The 16,522-nt window shown below is 33.3% G+C and overlaps 2 long non-coding RNA genes across 18 annotated transcripts in view; one reads left to right on the forward strand and one right to left on the reverse strand.

The window, feature by feature from the left end:
- Nucleotides 1–16,522, reverse strand: part of LOC118186613 (uncharacterized) — a 746,791-nt gene that overhangs the window by 399,210 nt on the left and 331,059 nt on the right. The gene's annotated exons all lie outside the window — the stretch shown is intronic.
- LOC118197774 (uncharacterized) overlaps nt 1–16,522 on the forward strand; it is a 465,671-nt gene that overhangs the window by 192,048 nt on the left and 257,101 nt on the right. For 7 of the 17 annotated variants that reach the window (XR_015042510.1, XR_015042512.1, XR_015042513.1 and 4 more), the window contains 2 exons: nt 2,672–2,822; nt 10,229–10,319. This is a non-coding gene — a long non-coding RNA (uncharacterized LOC118197774). Of the gene's footprint in view, nt 1–2,671; nt 2,823–10,228; nt 10,320–10,555; nt 10,714–16,522 lie in introns of those variants that run through there. The other 10 variants (XR_015042521.1, XR_015042522.1, XR_015042516.1 and 7 more) reach the window with 5 other exon arrangements.

Here is a 16,522-nt window from a genome sequence, read left to right on the forward strand (position 1 = left end):
GCAATTATAATTAAAACATTAATTTAAAAATAAGTAATAACTTCTAAATAAATAATAGAATAATTTTAATAATTTAAAATAAATAATATAATAATAATTTTATATTATAAAAATAGTTCGTAACCATCATGTTCCCCAAATGGGGATCTGTAAAAACTGCATAATTGCTAATAATATTTTTAATCTTTTTATTATTGTAAACCTAAAAGACGTTAGTCCAGAAGGACTATTAATTTCGTTTTGGCCTTTTGCACTGTAAAAGGCTGTATCGCTTTTCAAATTGTTGCCATCAAATATTATCGCCCTGTGTTATATTTAAAGAAATTAAATAATAAATAATCCGCATAAATGTACGTATGTTTCTCTCATTGTGATAAAATAACGGTACCTAGAGCCATCAAAGTTTGAAAAACATAATCTTCCTTCCTCAATATGGGCATCTGGAAGCTCTAATTTGGAATTTGTTTTATTATCTATTTCATATTTTGTAAACATCTAACGAATTTTTAACTAACAGACTCAAGGATTTCAAAGCCAGCAATGGCAACACTGTAAAAAAAATATAATAATCTTCAGCGCGTGAGACTGTGTATCGCAAATTCTAAAGATTTGCTTTTAAATTACTTTGCGATATAGCTGTTGAATTAAATTTTGTGGTTTAAGTGCGAAGAACATTACATTTAATAAACAAAAATACACAAGAAATATTAAAAAAAGCCCCTTTGGCTTAATTAATTTTTGTTTTGTTTTGTTTTATTTATGTATTTCCTAAAAGTAATTCAGTTATCCTTTTATGGTGTCACGACAGAAAGAATGAAATTCAACCTATTTCATTATTACCTTTTTTTTTTTTTTTTTTTTTTTTTTTGCCTTCCTTATTAAATATACATTTTCTATAAATTATTTTATAAGTCTTTATTATATCTATTCATTTTTCAGCCGTTTGAGAGATACTAGTTTATCAGAATGAACCATTTAAAAAACAGAATTTTTACAGTAAAATTCAGAAGCATTTTTTGACAGTAGCGATATGCTTCGAATAGCCTTATAAGCGGAGGCGAAGGTATTGTCAGAATTACATATATGTATATATATAGTGACACGCAAATGTCAAAAAATGATTCTTTTTGAAGTTCTTTTCAATACATATTTATTTTATTGAGTCTTAGGAGTTGAATAACTTTTCAAATGAGGATATTGCCTCCTTTAAAATCAAAGGGAGGACACTTTTTCAATACGGAAGAATAGAAGACGTGTCCTTCCCAAGGTGCAACGCTCTACGTCGACCCTATTTAGCCTATGGAAGTTAAAATAACTTAACTTCTGTTAGTTTAACAAATTAGGTCGCCGGAAAAATTCTTTTTGAAAGGTTTTTCTTCTGAAATTTAACAAAAACTCATTTAACTGGAAACTAATATGCAAAAATCCTCTGTATGATTCTTTATTTTGTTGCTTTTGTTGTCACGGGGCATTTTTGAGGTCATTTTGATATTTCGTGAGTAGTTTGAATTACTTCCTGTAACGTCATTGATAGCTCAAACTACTATTATTGAAATAAATTTTCAAACAAATAAAAATTGAAGAATATTCAATGCTTGGCGAGGAAATGTTTACCTGATAAGCCTAGATGAATGTTTCGTGTCTTGCTTATACTGTTTAAAGGAAAAATGTTGATCTCAGGGAGATTTAATTGGAACTCACTTTACATTGTTGTAAACTTATGGCGCTCTATTTGATCTGGAACTGGTCATTAGTCCATAAATCCAACAAACGTAAAGCGAATTATCGCTATGGAGTAGCTACGAAGTCGTGGAAAGGTTTAAACAAAGCCTTTTTCTTTAAACAGAATTTAGAACATAAATGCCATTTCTTGCAATAACAATATCCGCAATACAGATCGCGGTGATGTGATTAAACAGAGCAGTTAAATTCAAGCTAAAACGTGGAACAGTAGTCAAAGACCATACAATTTAAATCTTACTCTAAGCTGGCTCAATAATTCTAATCGGAGAATCAACATCATGTGTCGGCAGCGATATAACGCAAAGCCGAAAATTACAACTATCAGAGCTGTCGGGAACTAAACGTAGCGTGGACGCGCAGGCCAGAAACACGCTCTGTCTTAAAATCCCGAAATCCCAATTTAAATACTATTTAACTCATTTGCATTCTGATGAGGAAACGGAAAATAGTAAAGATCCAAATCATAGTAACTGGTTAATTTTAATAATAACTTTACAAACCATAATTATAAGAATTAAAATTTTCGACTTGGCTACGTAATCTAAAGCGCGATTCAAAAATACCTGGTAGAAATGCATCAGGTAGAGGGAATCGAAACAGCAGATTTTGTAATGCAGTATCTGTGTCTAAATGGCACGCTGAGCTGGTCCAAGGCACTGTTAAGTGGTAGGTAAAAGCATTCTGCTGGCGTTAAGTTTCATTTCCCGTGTGGATTTCGAGCTGTATACATTGCTAAACGAACGCAGAGCCTGCCGATTTGTATTTTATCTTCACATTTATCGGAAACAGAGCAGCTGCACAAAGGTGTTATCTTTGACTTTTCGTGCTCACATTACTTTTATTTTTACTCAATTCGCTTTTAACACAATTTTTTATTACATTTTCTTCCCTTAAAAGATTAATTGAATTAATCGTCGATTATTTCTAGCTTCAAAATTTTGGAAGCAGCAGCTTTTTTCGACATGAGGGTTTTCATTGGAATACATTAACCAATTACCATGGTGTACGAAAAAGGCCTCCTGTTTGAGAAGAATGACCGGAACTTAAATTCAGACAAAGCCTACAGAAGCTGGGGTTCGGTAATTATATGTTGTTCAGTTAAATTGAAATTCTATTTGGAGATCTAAATTTGATAAGCTTGGGTGCTTTAATATTGTATTTAATTATTTACTATTAATATAATTGAATTTATAGACTTTTATCTATCTCTTTTTACTTTATTTAACTTTATTTATTAATAATTTCATTTATTTACCTTTGTTCTCTTTCCTTGCGACCTCTCTTAAGGTTCTTATTTTAAAATCTACACTTCTTATTTAAAAAATAAAAGGCTCAGGACAGAAGTCTTCGTGGAGAAATTGAGAAGAAATAACTCGCATTTATATTGTGTTTAGAGCAGTGGTTCTCAATTTTTTTTTTAGCCCCATCCACCTCTTTCCTCTCTGAACATCCCTTTCCTTCTCCCTTAAGAAACTCGATAAATACATATACGTAAGATAAAAAATATGTAAATCAAAATTGTAATTTAAATTAGAAATAGTCCTTAATCCCCCCTTTCTGTTCTAAAAATAATAACTTTTCTGCACTGCGCCCTTTCTAGGCGAATCCATCTTGCATGGCTTGCGTAACGCTCATGACGTAGCTAATTTGGAACCTGAACTGAAACCTTTCTTACCTAAACCAAAATCTTCTCTTGGCAGCTTCCATACTGGATAACAATGCCCTTTGGCTTCAGCTCTCTTCTCGTAAAGATTTTACTTTGCTCGCTTAGCCTAGCATCTATTGTTCTAAAAGTATAATCTGTATAATGATAAGATAAAATTATTATTGGGGTGCACACACAATAATGATGTGAAATGAAAAACAATATTTGTCCTCAGAATTAATTATCCAGGAATAAATTAATGCGTGGAATTTGCGGCTACGTCTATCTTCGAATATCTAACTATACAGTAAAGTCTGTTACTAGTTATAATGCAGAAAACCATTCGTTGCACCTTTCTCCAAGTCATCTTATTATATATATAAATTCATTTAAATTAAAATTATTTTTTAACTTCTTTTATAAATTAATCAGTAAAAGGTATAAAAAATTTTCATAAATAAATATTCAAACTTGATTAAATGTAATATTTTATATCCGTAAACTGTAACTAAATACTTGCCGCCCAACCGGTACAGTGGTTAGACTCGCTGACTACCGTGCCGGAGGGCCCGGGCTCGAATCCCGGAAAAGGCATGGGTGTTTGTAAATGCACAGTGTCGGTGCGGCATGGCGGCACTTTAAAGACCTCTTGTGTGGTTTGGTGGAAGGGAAAAGGGGCGGGAGACCCTCGGACCCTCTCCCCCCCGGATGCTCTCCATCAAAACTGGGGGGGCGGAACTGAGTTAAATCGCACTGTCGCCTGAATGGTGCTCAAGACTGTTGCCAATGGCAGGCGTAAATCTAACGCTCTTGCCACGAGGAATTTCGTGGGCTTGGCTGACTAAGCAACAACAAAACTAAATACTTAATAGGTAGATACTCATAAGAGTTTTTGTGGAAAATGCCAAAACTGTAAAGTGTTTCTTTTGGGAAAATAAATTTTATCAAGCTGTCATCGGTTTTGTGCATTCAATCCATTACGAATTCGCACGCGTGGCAACAAGATATCATAAGCAATTACTATTTTCAAAACAGAAAGGGGAAATACCCAAATTAAAATAAAGAATACGAGCAGCAATTGCCAATTAAAACTAAAAGTTTTATTTTCTTAAGTTCTTTTTATTTCTATAAGTTTGTTTTCATGCTTCTTTTAAGTGTAATTTTTTCGGATGTTTCTAACTGTGAATATACATTTCCCAAAAACTATTTTTTAATAGCAAAATAATGAGAATTATTATAAAAATCTGAAACAGTTTAGATTTTAACGGTCGTCCCTAAGGATTTGTTAAGGTTTTTCACGCTGTTGCTGAGCTCGCAGTCTACCAGTCTATTTTTCCTTTCACCCCTGCTAGCTTTATTATTAAGCACCATTTTCTTCCCATTTAAGCCACATACAAATCAACAGTAAAATTTCAAAGATTTTAAAAGTAGCATAGGCAGCATATTTTTTAAATTCCTGATGCAGTGTTAAGTGCTGATATACGTTTTTTTTTTTTTTTTTTTTTTTTTTTTTTTTTTTTTTTTTTTTTTTGTTTGTTTGTTTTTGTTTTCCAGTCTTTTCTCAGTTCATCATATCAATGCTCAATTTTTCTTAGCCAGATGGCTTGCAAAACTTACTTTTGTCTTTTGATTATTAACGTTTTGTGTGTTAACGTTATTTATTAAATATTTCGTTCTTCGCACTTACACTATATAAAATTAAATTCAACAGCAAAACCTCAAAATATTTAAAAACGGCCTATCTTTAGAACTTCCGACAGACTGTCTCCCGCGCTGAGTATAAAAATACTTTATTCTGTATAGTGTTTCCACTGTTGTTAAAGTTTTATTAAATATGACATATAAAATTCGAATTCAAAATTCAGGCTTCTAGGTACACATATTCAGGTGGAGGTCAACGTTATTCAAAATTTAATAGTTCTTGGTACCGCCGTTTTTTCACAATGCGAAGAACATACATACATACATGCAGATTCTACATTATTTAATTTATTTAATTTCTTTAAAGATAATGAAGGGCGACAATATTTGGTGGCAACGATTTGAAATGTAATTCGCCGTTTATAGTGGATGACGCAAAATCCCGTTTTGAGATTTATTGCCCATTCGGGCTAACGGCCTTTTGGGCTCTTTTTTTTTTTTTTTTTTTTTTTTAAAGGCTTCTCAAATTCTTATTCAATTCTTTCGAATTAATTCAAAAAATTGAACTGCACATCATTATCAAAATCCTGCATCATTCCAAAATGGCAAACTAGACGTTCAAACATTGTTGCCACTTTGCATATGTCATAAACCTAAAACTAAAATATCGATAGAGGAAATCGCGTGCTTTGTGATAATGATTTTTTATTACTTCCATCTTCTCAAAGATGCATTTGTTCATTAGTCTTCTTAAAAGTTGCAGCTGCATAATGAATAAGTTCTGAGCCTGTCCAAGCAATTCATTCCATTAGAACAAACACTTCGTCCGCACTTGAATATTGCCTCCGTTTTATCTTTTTTTTTTTTTTTTCCCTAACTTCCACCGTGAGGTTTTTCTTCTCCCTTATCTGTCGCATCTCGACAAGACATACATTATTACCTTCTGTTTCTAGCAAAACAATGGGCGCAAATTGAAGTTTTATTTTTGAATGCATCCAAGATGTTCAAATGATAGTTATCATAATAATAGCTGCAGGTGAAATGTCAATCCATTGCCACCGCCATTTCCGAAACTTTGTGTTTCAGAAACCTCATTCAGTGCAGAAGTTTAATCGTAATATCTTTTAATACTTGAAAGGATCAAGGGTTGTTGTGTTTCTTGATCAGGTCATGTCCGAGTTTAAGAATAAAACAGTAACCGATCCACCAGGGCCCGGTTTCCGCAGGGGCAAACGGACATGCCCTGCCCCTCTGCTGTCAAGGGTCTCCTCTCAAGTCCTCCTTATAGTATTTAAAATATATGAAATTACATGCATTTTTATCCGCTCTAGATTTTAAATATGTAAAATTTTAAAAAGTAATAAAATGTTAACTCGTTTTTAGTTTTTGTGCCTTTCTTTAAAAATTACCTTTGAAATTTAACCTTTGAAATTACTGAGGAATACTATTTATAAAAGAAATACATTCTTTTTCATTTATATTTATAGGTTATAAAATTATGATTTATAATACGAGATAAACATTTTTAAGCATTTCTAAAATTAAATTTTAAAAGTTCTGATCATTTTTAAAAATTGAAAGTACTGAAATATAGCACAAAATGAACTATCAGAAGAAAAGACTTCTTCCACATTTTAAAAGGATCTACATATTTAATTCTGCATTTTATTCACACACTTCATTACTTTCGTTCGCTATAAACGGCTGTATTACTTTTCAAATTGTTGACACCAATTATTTTCGCCCCGTATTATTTTTAAAGAAGTTAAATAAAGAAGTATGCATGTATGTATGTATGTTCCCTCACACTGTGAAAAGGCGATGGTATCTACAACCATCTAACTTTGAAAATCGTAGTCCTCCACCCGAATATGCGCATCTAGAAGCCCGAAATTTCAATTTCGAATTTCATATTTCATAATTTGTAAAACTTCAATGATTTTTGATTAACAAGCTCAACGATTTGAAAGCGAACAGCGGTAGCACTCCACGGAATGAAATACTTTTATTCTAGCACGCGAAACTGTCTATCGAAAATTCTTAACTTATGCTGTTTTTAAATATTTTGTGATTTTGCTGTTAAATTCAGTTATATGTGAGGTAAGTGCGAAGAACATGATATTTAAATAAATTTAACACGCAAAACGTTAATAATCAAAAGACAAAAAAAGAGTTTTGAAAGCCATCTTACTAAGAAAACTGAATATTGATACGATGAACTGACTGAAAAAAACTGATGATGACTGAAAAAAATTATATACCAACACTTAACATTAATTCTAAGTACATTTTGCTAGGCTACTTTTAAAATTTTTGCAATTTAATTGTTGAATTGTATATGGCAAAGTAATAAATAATAAAGCTAATAATAAAGCTAAAAAGACAAAAAGAAATGGGTTAGCGGGAGTCACTGCAACAGCAAACTGATAGACTAGGAAAGCAGCGAGAACGTAAAAAACCTTAACAAACTCTTTAGGCGATCGTTAAATTCTGCTTTTCAGATTTTGCTTTTTATTTATTTGTTTTTATTTATTTGTTTTTTTTTTTTTCCTTTTCTGTATAACACTACCGTACACTAAAGGTTGTAGAATTGTAACTACGACTCTTCTCATTTGCATTCCATTAGAATGGGTTCTTAAAAATGGCCAATACTAGAAACTCTTCTACGGAGACATCCCTTCACTTAAGGGCCACCAGTGACCGCGTGATTGAGAACGTTGAATACTGGTAGTTCGATCTGCTTGGGTTCAAACCCATTCAAACGGGCTATCTGCATGGTTAGCTTTTGTGGATTTTTGGCTTTCGTGGTTTGCATGGTTGGCTTTTGAGGAAAACGAGCCAGTTTTCCTCAAAAAATCCTCTTCGAAAGCATTCCTCTTCTTAGGAAGATAGCCTTTGTGTGCTTTGCTATAATCAACCAATCAAATACCTAATTTTTATGGCCAATACTTGAACATCTTGAATTTAATAATTAAATTTTAAATTTAATTTATAGTCCACAGCAGGTCTTGTAGAATTGAGCAGTAGACTTTAGCAAGATTTTATGGAAACCTCTGCCAACAAATCGATCATATGAAACACAAAAGCACTGAGATATAAATCTCTCGCTTTAAGCCATAGTACTTTTTTTTCGGGGGGAAGCACAGTCTTCTGTCTGAGAATTCCCCTCGCCCAGAGTTTCCTTTTCTTTTTTCAACAACTCTTTTAAATGCGATTTGCAAACACGGACTGAATACGCATTGAATTTTTTTTGCAATTTATTACTTTTATATTGCACCGAATTGTTGATTAAAGCTCATCACGCAATACGTAAACAGAACCATAAACATTAAAGACTTCAAATTATTTGTAGTTATGGGTCTCACAATGCATGAGTACATTCCTGCTGTGATACGCATAATGTGATGTATGTTGAAAGAATATGCTATTGCGTGTTCTGGATACCATTGCAAATGTATGGGCTTCGCGGCCCCGATCTGAAGAATTAAGTTTGAGGGTTTGTAACTTAAGTCCCCTAGAATAAGATGATAAAAATAATAAATAATAAATTCCTTCTAGTTTAAAAATAATGAACATGTACTAATATTTGTATAATCAAGCGAGTGTTTAAAAATTTGAACCAAAAATGTTTAGGCAACCATATTTCCCATCTTCCTATTCTTGCTCTTCTTCCTGCACATTTGCTTCTCAGTGATCCATGGACTCGCAATGTTCTCCTAAATCTTCTTGCGCTTCTCTGGTCGGCAGATCGCTATCGCTAGGAAATTATGCTGTAAACTCTCGTTCAGGATGGTGATTCATACTTAGATACTTTGAAACTCTCTCGAAAACGGCCCTGTGTTTCTGGACCGTTAAATGCTGGTAGTTCGACTCAGGCTCGAAATACAGCTGGACAAAAGTACGCTTCTATTAGTACAAATCAGAATCATTCAGTCACCGAAACGGAATCGTTTCTTTTTTATGACTCACCGCGGTGTGCAAGAATGGACGGGGAGTGAATCAAGATCGGTGTGCAAGAATGGAGAGAAGAGCGGGAAGAACTGAACGAACAGTGGGATCGGAAGAATCGACTTTGTCAAAACGCTAAATCCCTGGACAGATTTCTTTCAACTGTAGTTTTGAGATTCACTAAAATCTCCTTTCTGCATAGAACTAGCAATAATATTCAAGAATAAAGAAATTTTCAAAACGCTGGGAAATAATAAAATGAAACTCACTTTTAACATAGTAGGCTAAACATTCTTTTCTGTATTAAAATCGGAATCGAGCTCTCCTGCCATGTTTTCAACAACAGCTCTTGTTGGGTGAACTGAAATAACTCTAAAAGAGCTGCCGCTCTTTTCTGTTCAGTCAGCGTTAGCTCGCTGAGAAAAGTGAATCGATTATTTGAAGCAGTTCGCAGGAAGAGCGCATCCCAAGTTCGAACCCATTTATACTTTAAATCAGGAGTTCCCTATGGAGCCAGTACGGAAAATATTCTCAGTTGCGGTCCAGCCACAAATTACCAATGACTGAGAAGAAACAGAATGGTAGAGAAACGAGGCTCTGTCCGTCAGATTTCTAGGAAAATATGGGGATCGATTAATTATCTGACTTCTCTGCATTCTGTTTTATAAAAGCACCTCAGTGCTAAGCCTTCTACTAAATTGGGGAAGAAAATCTGAAAGCCTTCAGATTTTACATTATGCACAAAGGGGCGTTTCTTCAACGTTTTGTGTGTTTCCTTTATTTATTAAATATCATATTCTTCGCACTTAAACCATAAAATTTAATTCGACAAAAATATCGCATGAATATATCTTTAGAATTTCCGATACACAGTCTCGCGAGCTGGAGATAAAAATGCTCTTTTTTTTTTCGTACATTGTTGGCATTGCTCGCTTTGAAATCGTTGAGTTTGTTAATCCAAAATTCGTTAAAGTGTTACAAAATATTAAATCGAAAATGAAACAATATGAAAAGTTAACAGGAATTTATAGCGAACCAACGCAAAATGCCGAAACGAAATTAATAGTCCTTCAGGGCTATTAGTTTTTATGTTTTCTGCTCATTGTTTAATGCTATCTTCGAATACGCTTCGAGTATGCTTCCAATTACACCACGAAGGCATGCGGAAAGGAGGGAGAAAATACCTTATAAGTGTTAACGCGATCGCACTAAGCGGCACCTACTGGATACCATTATTTGTTATTTTTTTAGGTAAACAGAGGACAGCAGGAAAATGACAAGGATCGCATGCGGCCCGCGGATATTGAGTCTGACATGCCTGCACTACAGCATGTTTTCCAAGGTCAGTAGTACAGTAACTTTATGTTTTTCTTTGCTTTGAAGAAGCAGAGGAGGTCTCAGGGTACTTTCCCTTTTAGGTAATCGAAGCTTTAAATTAGGTTTCTTATCTTGGGCAAGAACTCTGCGCGCAAAGCCAACAAACATTCAGTCAACACTTCGCAACGTACGGTGAGATATCCAAGAGAACTCTCACTGGGCAGTCGCTGCTGTGTTCAGCAAACAACCATACTGCCAGACCTTTTGCCCTATCTTTTCAGTTTATGGCTAGGGTGGGCTGTGATGGATACGCTGAACATCTGCGGAGGAAACTGTATACGGTAGCAATCCGAGCGGTGGAGAAATTTATGGCGTTGTTGACAAACACATTCCCCTGATAAGGGTTCCATGTTCAACTAGTAAGAAAGGTTTCTTTTTACTGAGATCTCTTATTTCTGTCAAAATTCTAATTTAACTCTGGCAGTTCTAACAAAAAAGCTTTTCAACAGTTCTGTTAGTTAATGCGTTAGATGACAAAATTGATTAGAATCGTTTCGTTTATGGTTGGATCGCTTGACAGAATGGATTCGATTATTGTTTTATCTCTTCACAAAATGGATTAGATTGTTTTATTTATGATAAAGCACGCGAGCATGGCCCGATCAACAAAGTTGCAGGTCTTAAGGAAAATGGCACTTCGTTTAATTATTTCCATTGTAATAAACAACACCGAGGCGAATTACATACATTTTGTGAAATATCTAATAGTTTACTATTTTTTTATTTAGCAGGATTTTATTTTTCTCTCTTTTAAAGAACAAAACAAATACCTGTGAAATGCAATTTTGATTTTTCATGGTTCTCTAAGTGTAGTTTTCGTGTTTTTTCATGATAAGTCTTATTTTCGTGATTTCAATTTATTATGTATTGTATAAATTATAGGCTCATATATTTTAAACCAATGTTTTGTTTTTTCCTGTAAGAAAATTGGAATAAAGGGAAGAATTTAAAGAGCCCTTACTTATTTTATCACAAATCTTAAATTATTTATTACAAAGATAACACAAAAATAATGTAATTAAATTTTTTATTAAGCTTCAAACGCATTATTCACACGTAATAGGAATTAGTTGTGCTAATTAGCATTAGTATCAAACAAATTAGCACGCAGTAACAAACAATGGTTGCTCAAATTAGAATCAAGACTTCTCTAAATGATATAAAACGGCAATAAGAATGCAAAACAACGATGCAATGTCTGATTTTTGAAACAAGACATGAAAAAACTAAAATAAGAAAATCAAAATTTTGTTTGTGCTTCTAATTTTATGCCTTTAAAACACAGAATTAAAAAATTATATATAATTAAAATTTCACGCATTTTAAATATTTTAGAAGACAGTGTACCTCCTGAAAGTAAAGATCTATGGAACATGGCCTATTACCCTTGCCTAAATCAGGCCCTCCAAAAGAGGGCTATCTCTCTAAAAGAAGCGATGCCTTTAAGGAAGACTTTCTTGCGTAAATTTACCGTATTCACGTTACATATGGGTAAAATCATGAAAACAACCATGCAGTCAACTCATTCGCAAGATTTGAACTCACGTCGAACTACCAGTGGTTTGGTTTTGTTTATTTAATTATGGAAAAAGCGCTCGAGGGCTATCTGCCTAAGGGTAGAGAAGCCTTCGTGGAGGACTCTCTAAGGGATACTGTCTTGCTTACACGTTAAAACATGAGGAAAATCGTGAAACGCCCATGCAGTTAGCCCGTTCGAAGGGATTTAAACCTCGGACCGAATACCAGTGTTCAGGGACTTTATCGCTCTGTCGCTTGTAACCACTGATTAATGGTCTTATCCATTTGTGGGCTTTCCTGATGAAATGAATTCAAAAACTAAACAATGCAAGTAAATATCAGAAAATAAATTTAAATATTGCATTTGTAATTTGAATATAAATCAGCCTTTCTTCATAATGACTTCGAAGACATAAGAGTTTAATGTAAGATGGTTTTGCGTGTGCCTTTAATACACTCGAAAGTAATAAAAATTTAAATTGATAAGAAGGTATTTATTAATGGCATTAAAAATAAAATATTTCAATGATAAGCTTTCGTGCGGTTCCTATGATTTATACATTTTATGTAATGTTTATGTAATGTTAAAAAATAATTTATAGTTTATGTACTGTTTAAGAATTTTGTGTTTATCATTAGTTTTTATTCCTATTTCAAGCTTCAGAAGAATCATGGAGCGAGATTCTATTAGAGGTTATATACAATATATGGAGTTAGCAATGTCTGATTAGTTCTGCCATAAACATATTTGCTTTAAATTTTACAGCAAAAATTCTTTAAGACTGCCAGCTGTTGTTCCAGACGATTTTGATCTTTTACAGAAGTAGTCGTCTTAGAAGGGTGATGTTCAATACAAGGTTTGTTTACATTTTAGAAATATTTCACTTTCAAAGGTGGTTGTCTATAGAAGGACGTAGCCAACAGAAGTTTCATTACAGTTTGTTTCGTTACATTAATGAGCAATTCACATTTGTAACAGAAAAAAATAAAGAAAAGAAAAAGTGGATTTTCTTCTTTCCAGGACAGCGCGCACAAAACAATTTTCTACGTATTTTAGCCAGCGTTGCTTATTGCCCGTCGTTATATTGAAAGTAAAGAAAAACTGGATATTTCCCTTTCTAGAACAGCACGCACCAAACAATTTTTTACAGAAATAATTATGAGTCAGCATTGCCTATTGGCCACTGTCAAATTAAAGATATTGTTTTCATGTATTATGTTTCAAATATGTGTGTGTTATATGTTTTTAAAATTAATTTTTTTTTTCAATCATGTCATACTGTTCCTTTTTTCTTTTCTTTTTTTTTTTTTTTTTGTTTGTTTGTTTACTGAAATGACTAAAGTGATGTATTTATAATGTTTAAAAAAATTTACCACAAACGAAATAAGTTGAAGACAAAAGTATGTTTTCTTGCTTGAAGTATCCTTTTAGCACATACAGCTATTCATTGCCATCATGTGCCTGGCAGTTGCTCATATCGGGCCTTGGACTTAAAATTTTGGACTCGGGGGTTGTTTTCGAGGTATTGGCCTCATTCGAATGTTCGCACGTACTCTGAGTGAAATGAAATAATAATACTTCTAAAAAACAGTTTCACCATTTTGATCTGCGATGTGTCTTGTAACGTTTCGAGTAATACGGAACAAACACCAGATAAAAATTACGCTAACGACGGCAAAAAATATTGCAAGTTTAGCAGTATTTAGATTTAAAGGTCGTTAAAATGGAAACGAAAAGTAAACAGATTCTGTTTCTGGTTACTATTTTTTACCTAGTTATATTTACTCAGAGTAAAGCAATACAGCTATTTTCGAAATTAAGCCTTGTACGTTAGCAGTAAACAAAAGGTCTTAATTAAAAATGTAAAGGACTTTGAAACTTCGTAATTATAATTAAGGATTCTAATCAAAATTTTAAGCATACATTTTAGTGCAGTCGAAAGTAATTTTTACAACTAATTCAGTCTTTCTCTAATTCAATCATTTTGTGATTTCTCCCCCCCTCCGCCTTTTCTGCAAAATGGGTAGTAAAAGCTTTTTGAAGAGGTACCTCAAATGCATAATAGCTATGAGAATCAGAATGTAATTTAGTCTTCTGAAATGTTCTATATTGGCATCAACAAAACATCCGAAATTTTATAACTTTAAAGAAAAATAACGATTTTAATGCCCAAAAATTTCAGTTATTACAGTTTTAATGTTGATTTATTATTTGCTGAACGAGTAAAGTGGTGTAAATAAAACTGTATACACCTTTCGAAATTTTCATGCATTGCAAACTTAAAGGCCAGTAGTTATACTTCACTATTCCTCTATCAGTTTAAAAGGAATTTAATGCAGAACTCAATATTAATTTTTTTTTAATCTGGAAGCTTTCAAATTTTATACTTCGCTCAAAAGGGCCTTTTTTTTTAACGTTTTGTTTGTTATCTTTATTTATTAAATGCTCTTCGCACTTAAAGCACATAAAATTCAATTCAACAGAAATATCACAAAATATTTAAAAACAGCATATTTTAATAATTTACGATACACAGTCTCGTTGTTCGCTGGAGATAAAAATGTTTTTTTTAGTCCAAAGGGATTTGAATCCCGAAGGACTATTAGTTTCGTTTTGGCATTTTGCGTCGGACGGATAAATGTCGGTTCACTTTTCAAACTGTTGCCATAAAATGTTAGAGTCCTGCATTATATTTGAAGAAATTAAATAATGAAAATCTGCGTAAATGTATGTATATTTCTCACATTGTCATAAAATAACGGTACATAGAGTCATCGAATTTTGAATAACGTAATCCTCCAACGAATATGAGCATGTGGAAGACCAAATTTGAAATTTGAAATTTGTTTTATGATCGATTTCCTATTCTTTAAAACTTTGACGAATTTTTGATTAACAAACTCAAGGATTTCAAAGCGAGCAATGGCAACGTTGTGCAGAAAAAACATTTTTACCTCCAGCGCGTGAGTCTCTGTATCGGAAATTCTAAAGATATGCTCGTTTTAAAACTATTTTGCGATATTGCTGTTGCACTGGATCTTATGGTTTAAGTGCGAGGAAGATGATATTTAATAAAGAAAGGTAACACACAAAATGTTAAAAAACGCCCCTTTGGACGTAATTTAAAATCTGAAACATTTCAGATTTTTTTTTTTTTTTTTTTTTTTTTTTTTTTTTTTTTTCGTGCAAGGTTGTTAATGCTCGCTTTGAAGTCCCAATGTTCGGTTGGAGGACTACATTATTCAATTATTCAAAATTTGATGTCTCTAAGCGCCGTAAAGGTCACGACACAAAATGCCGTTTTGAGACTAACGCTCCTTTGAACTGATAAATTCTGTTGTGTAATACTGGCCTGTGTTCTGAGCGTCAATTAAAATTAAAATTATAACTACGCGCGGCGATAGCGCATAAAACGGAAACAACAGTTGAAAGAATATTTCAGCACCTCAAGCACCAGTAAAAGCACGGACAGATTATCAGTAGATGCATGTTACAAAAAAATCTCAGTTTTCCGATCTTCGTTATCCGACATTTCTTTTTAACCGACAATAGTGGACAGATTGCTGAAAGAAAGTTACAGTTGAAAGGCGATTATTCGTACTTATATCTCATACCGTACGGATATTTAACTCATACGATAAAGTTTAGTTTACGCCGATAGTTTTTTTTTTTTTTTTTATCATTCCGCTATAAGTAAACTTAATTATTTATTGAGAAAGTCTATTTAATCGGTAAGCTAGCTCCTCCGCCCCGAGATAGTTAAATTTGAGTTTACGGAAATACCAATTTCACCTCTTGTTCTTAGTATAATTATTGTTTCTGTTACAGATAATATAGAGAAATAAAAAATACAGTCCTTTCATTTACTTACCTAAAATGCTTCACTTCTTAAAATATAGACTTTTGATAAATGTACCCATTTTATTCTTTCTTCGTCAACAGAAATTTTGAAATTTTTAGACTTTACCCGCTTTGTTTTAGTGATTTTTCTCCTGTGTTTTGTTGCAACCTTAAACAAAACTTTCGTATTCATGATATAGTAGCTATTCCATCATATGTTTTTAACCTTCGAAAAAGACCATATTCGTATACTACAACTTTTGGGCTTATCTTTCTATGTAAATGCCTAATCGGGTTTTCCCTTTGATGCCAATTTTTATGTATTATTTGTATTTTGACTAAATACGGTCGTCGTATCCACTTATCTGGGATTCACAACAAGTCCTTCGAAATTCCAAAATGTAGACCATATGACAAACAGAATATGACCAAATGTGAATTTCCCATAGTAATCACATCTACATTTATTTATTACATGCACGTGCATGTAATAGGTATTTTATGTTCTCGGGGTGAAGTTCACTCGGTCTTTTTCCGACAGTGGTCGACTTAAATAAGGGTGCGGCATCTTTGACTGTGTACCTTGCGAAAGCGTCTCATCCCGGAAGATTTGTTAGCGGAGACCAGCAATCCGAAACCGAGAACGCGGGTGAGACACTGTCCGAAACTTGAATATTTCGGTGCAGTTTTTCCCTTTTTTCGGGAGTGTAATATCAGATTCTCCATTTGCTGCAATTTGACAACATTTTGGGTTAGGAAGCGATTAAATGACAGATGGGCTCACCCATTATTCCCAGCAAATTCCTTCT

The sequence above is a fragment of the Stegodyphus dumicola genome, chromosome 8 (genome assembly GCF_044657685.1).
Source record: "Stegodyphus dumicola isolate Sdum_Otavi_A_Nest chromosome 8, ASM4465768v1".
NCBI lineage: Eukaryota > Metazoa > Arthropoda > Arachnida > Araneae > Eresidae > Stegodyphus > Stegodyphus dumicola.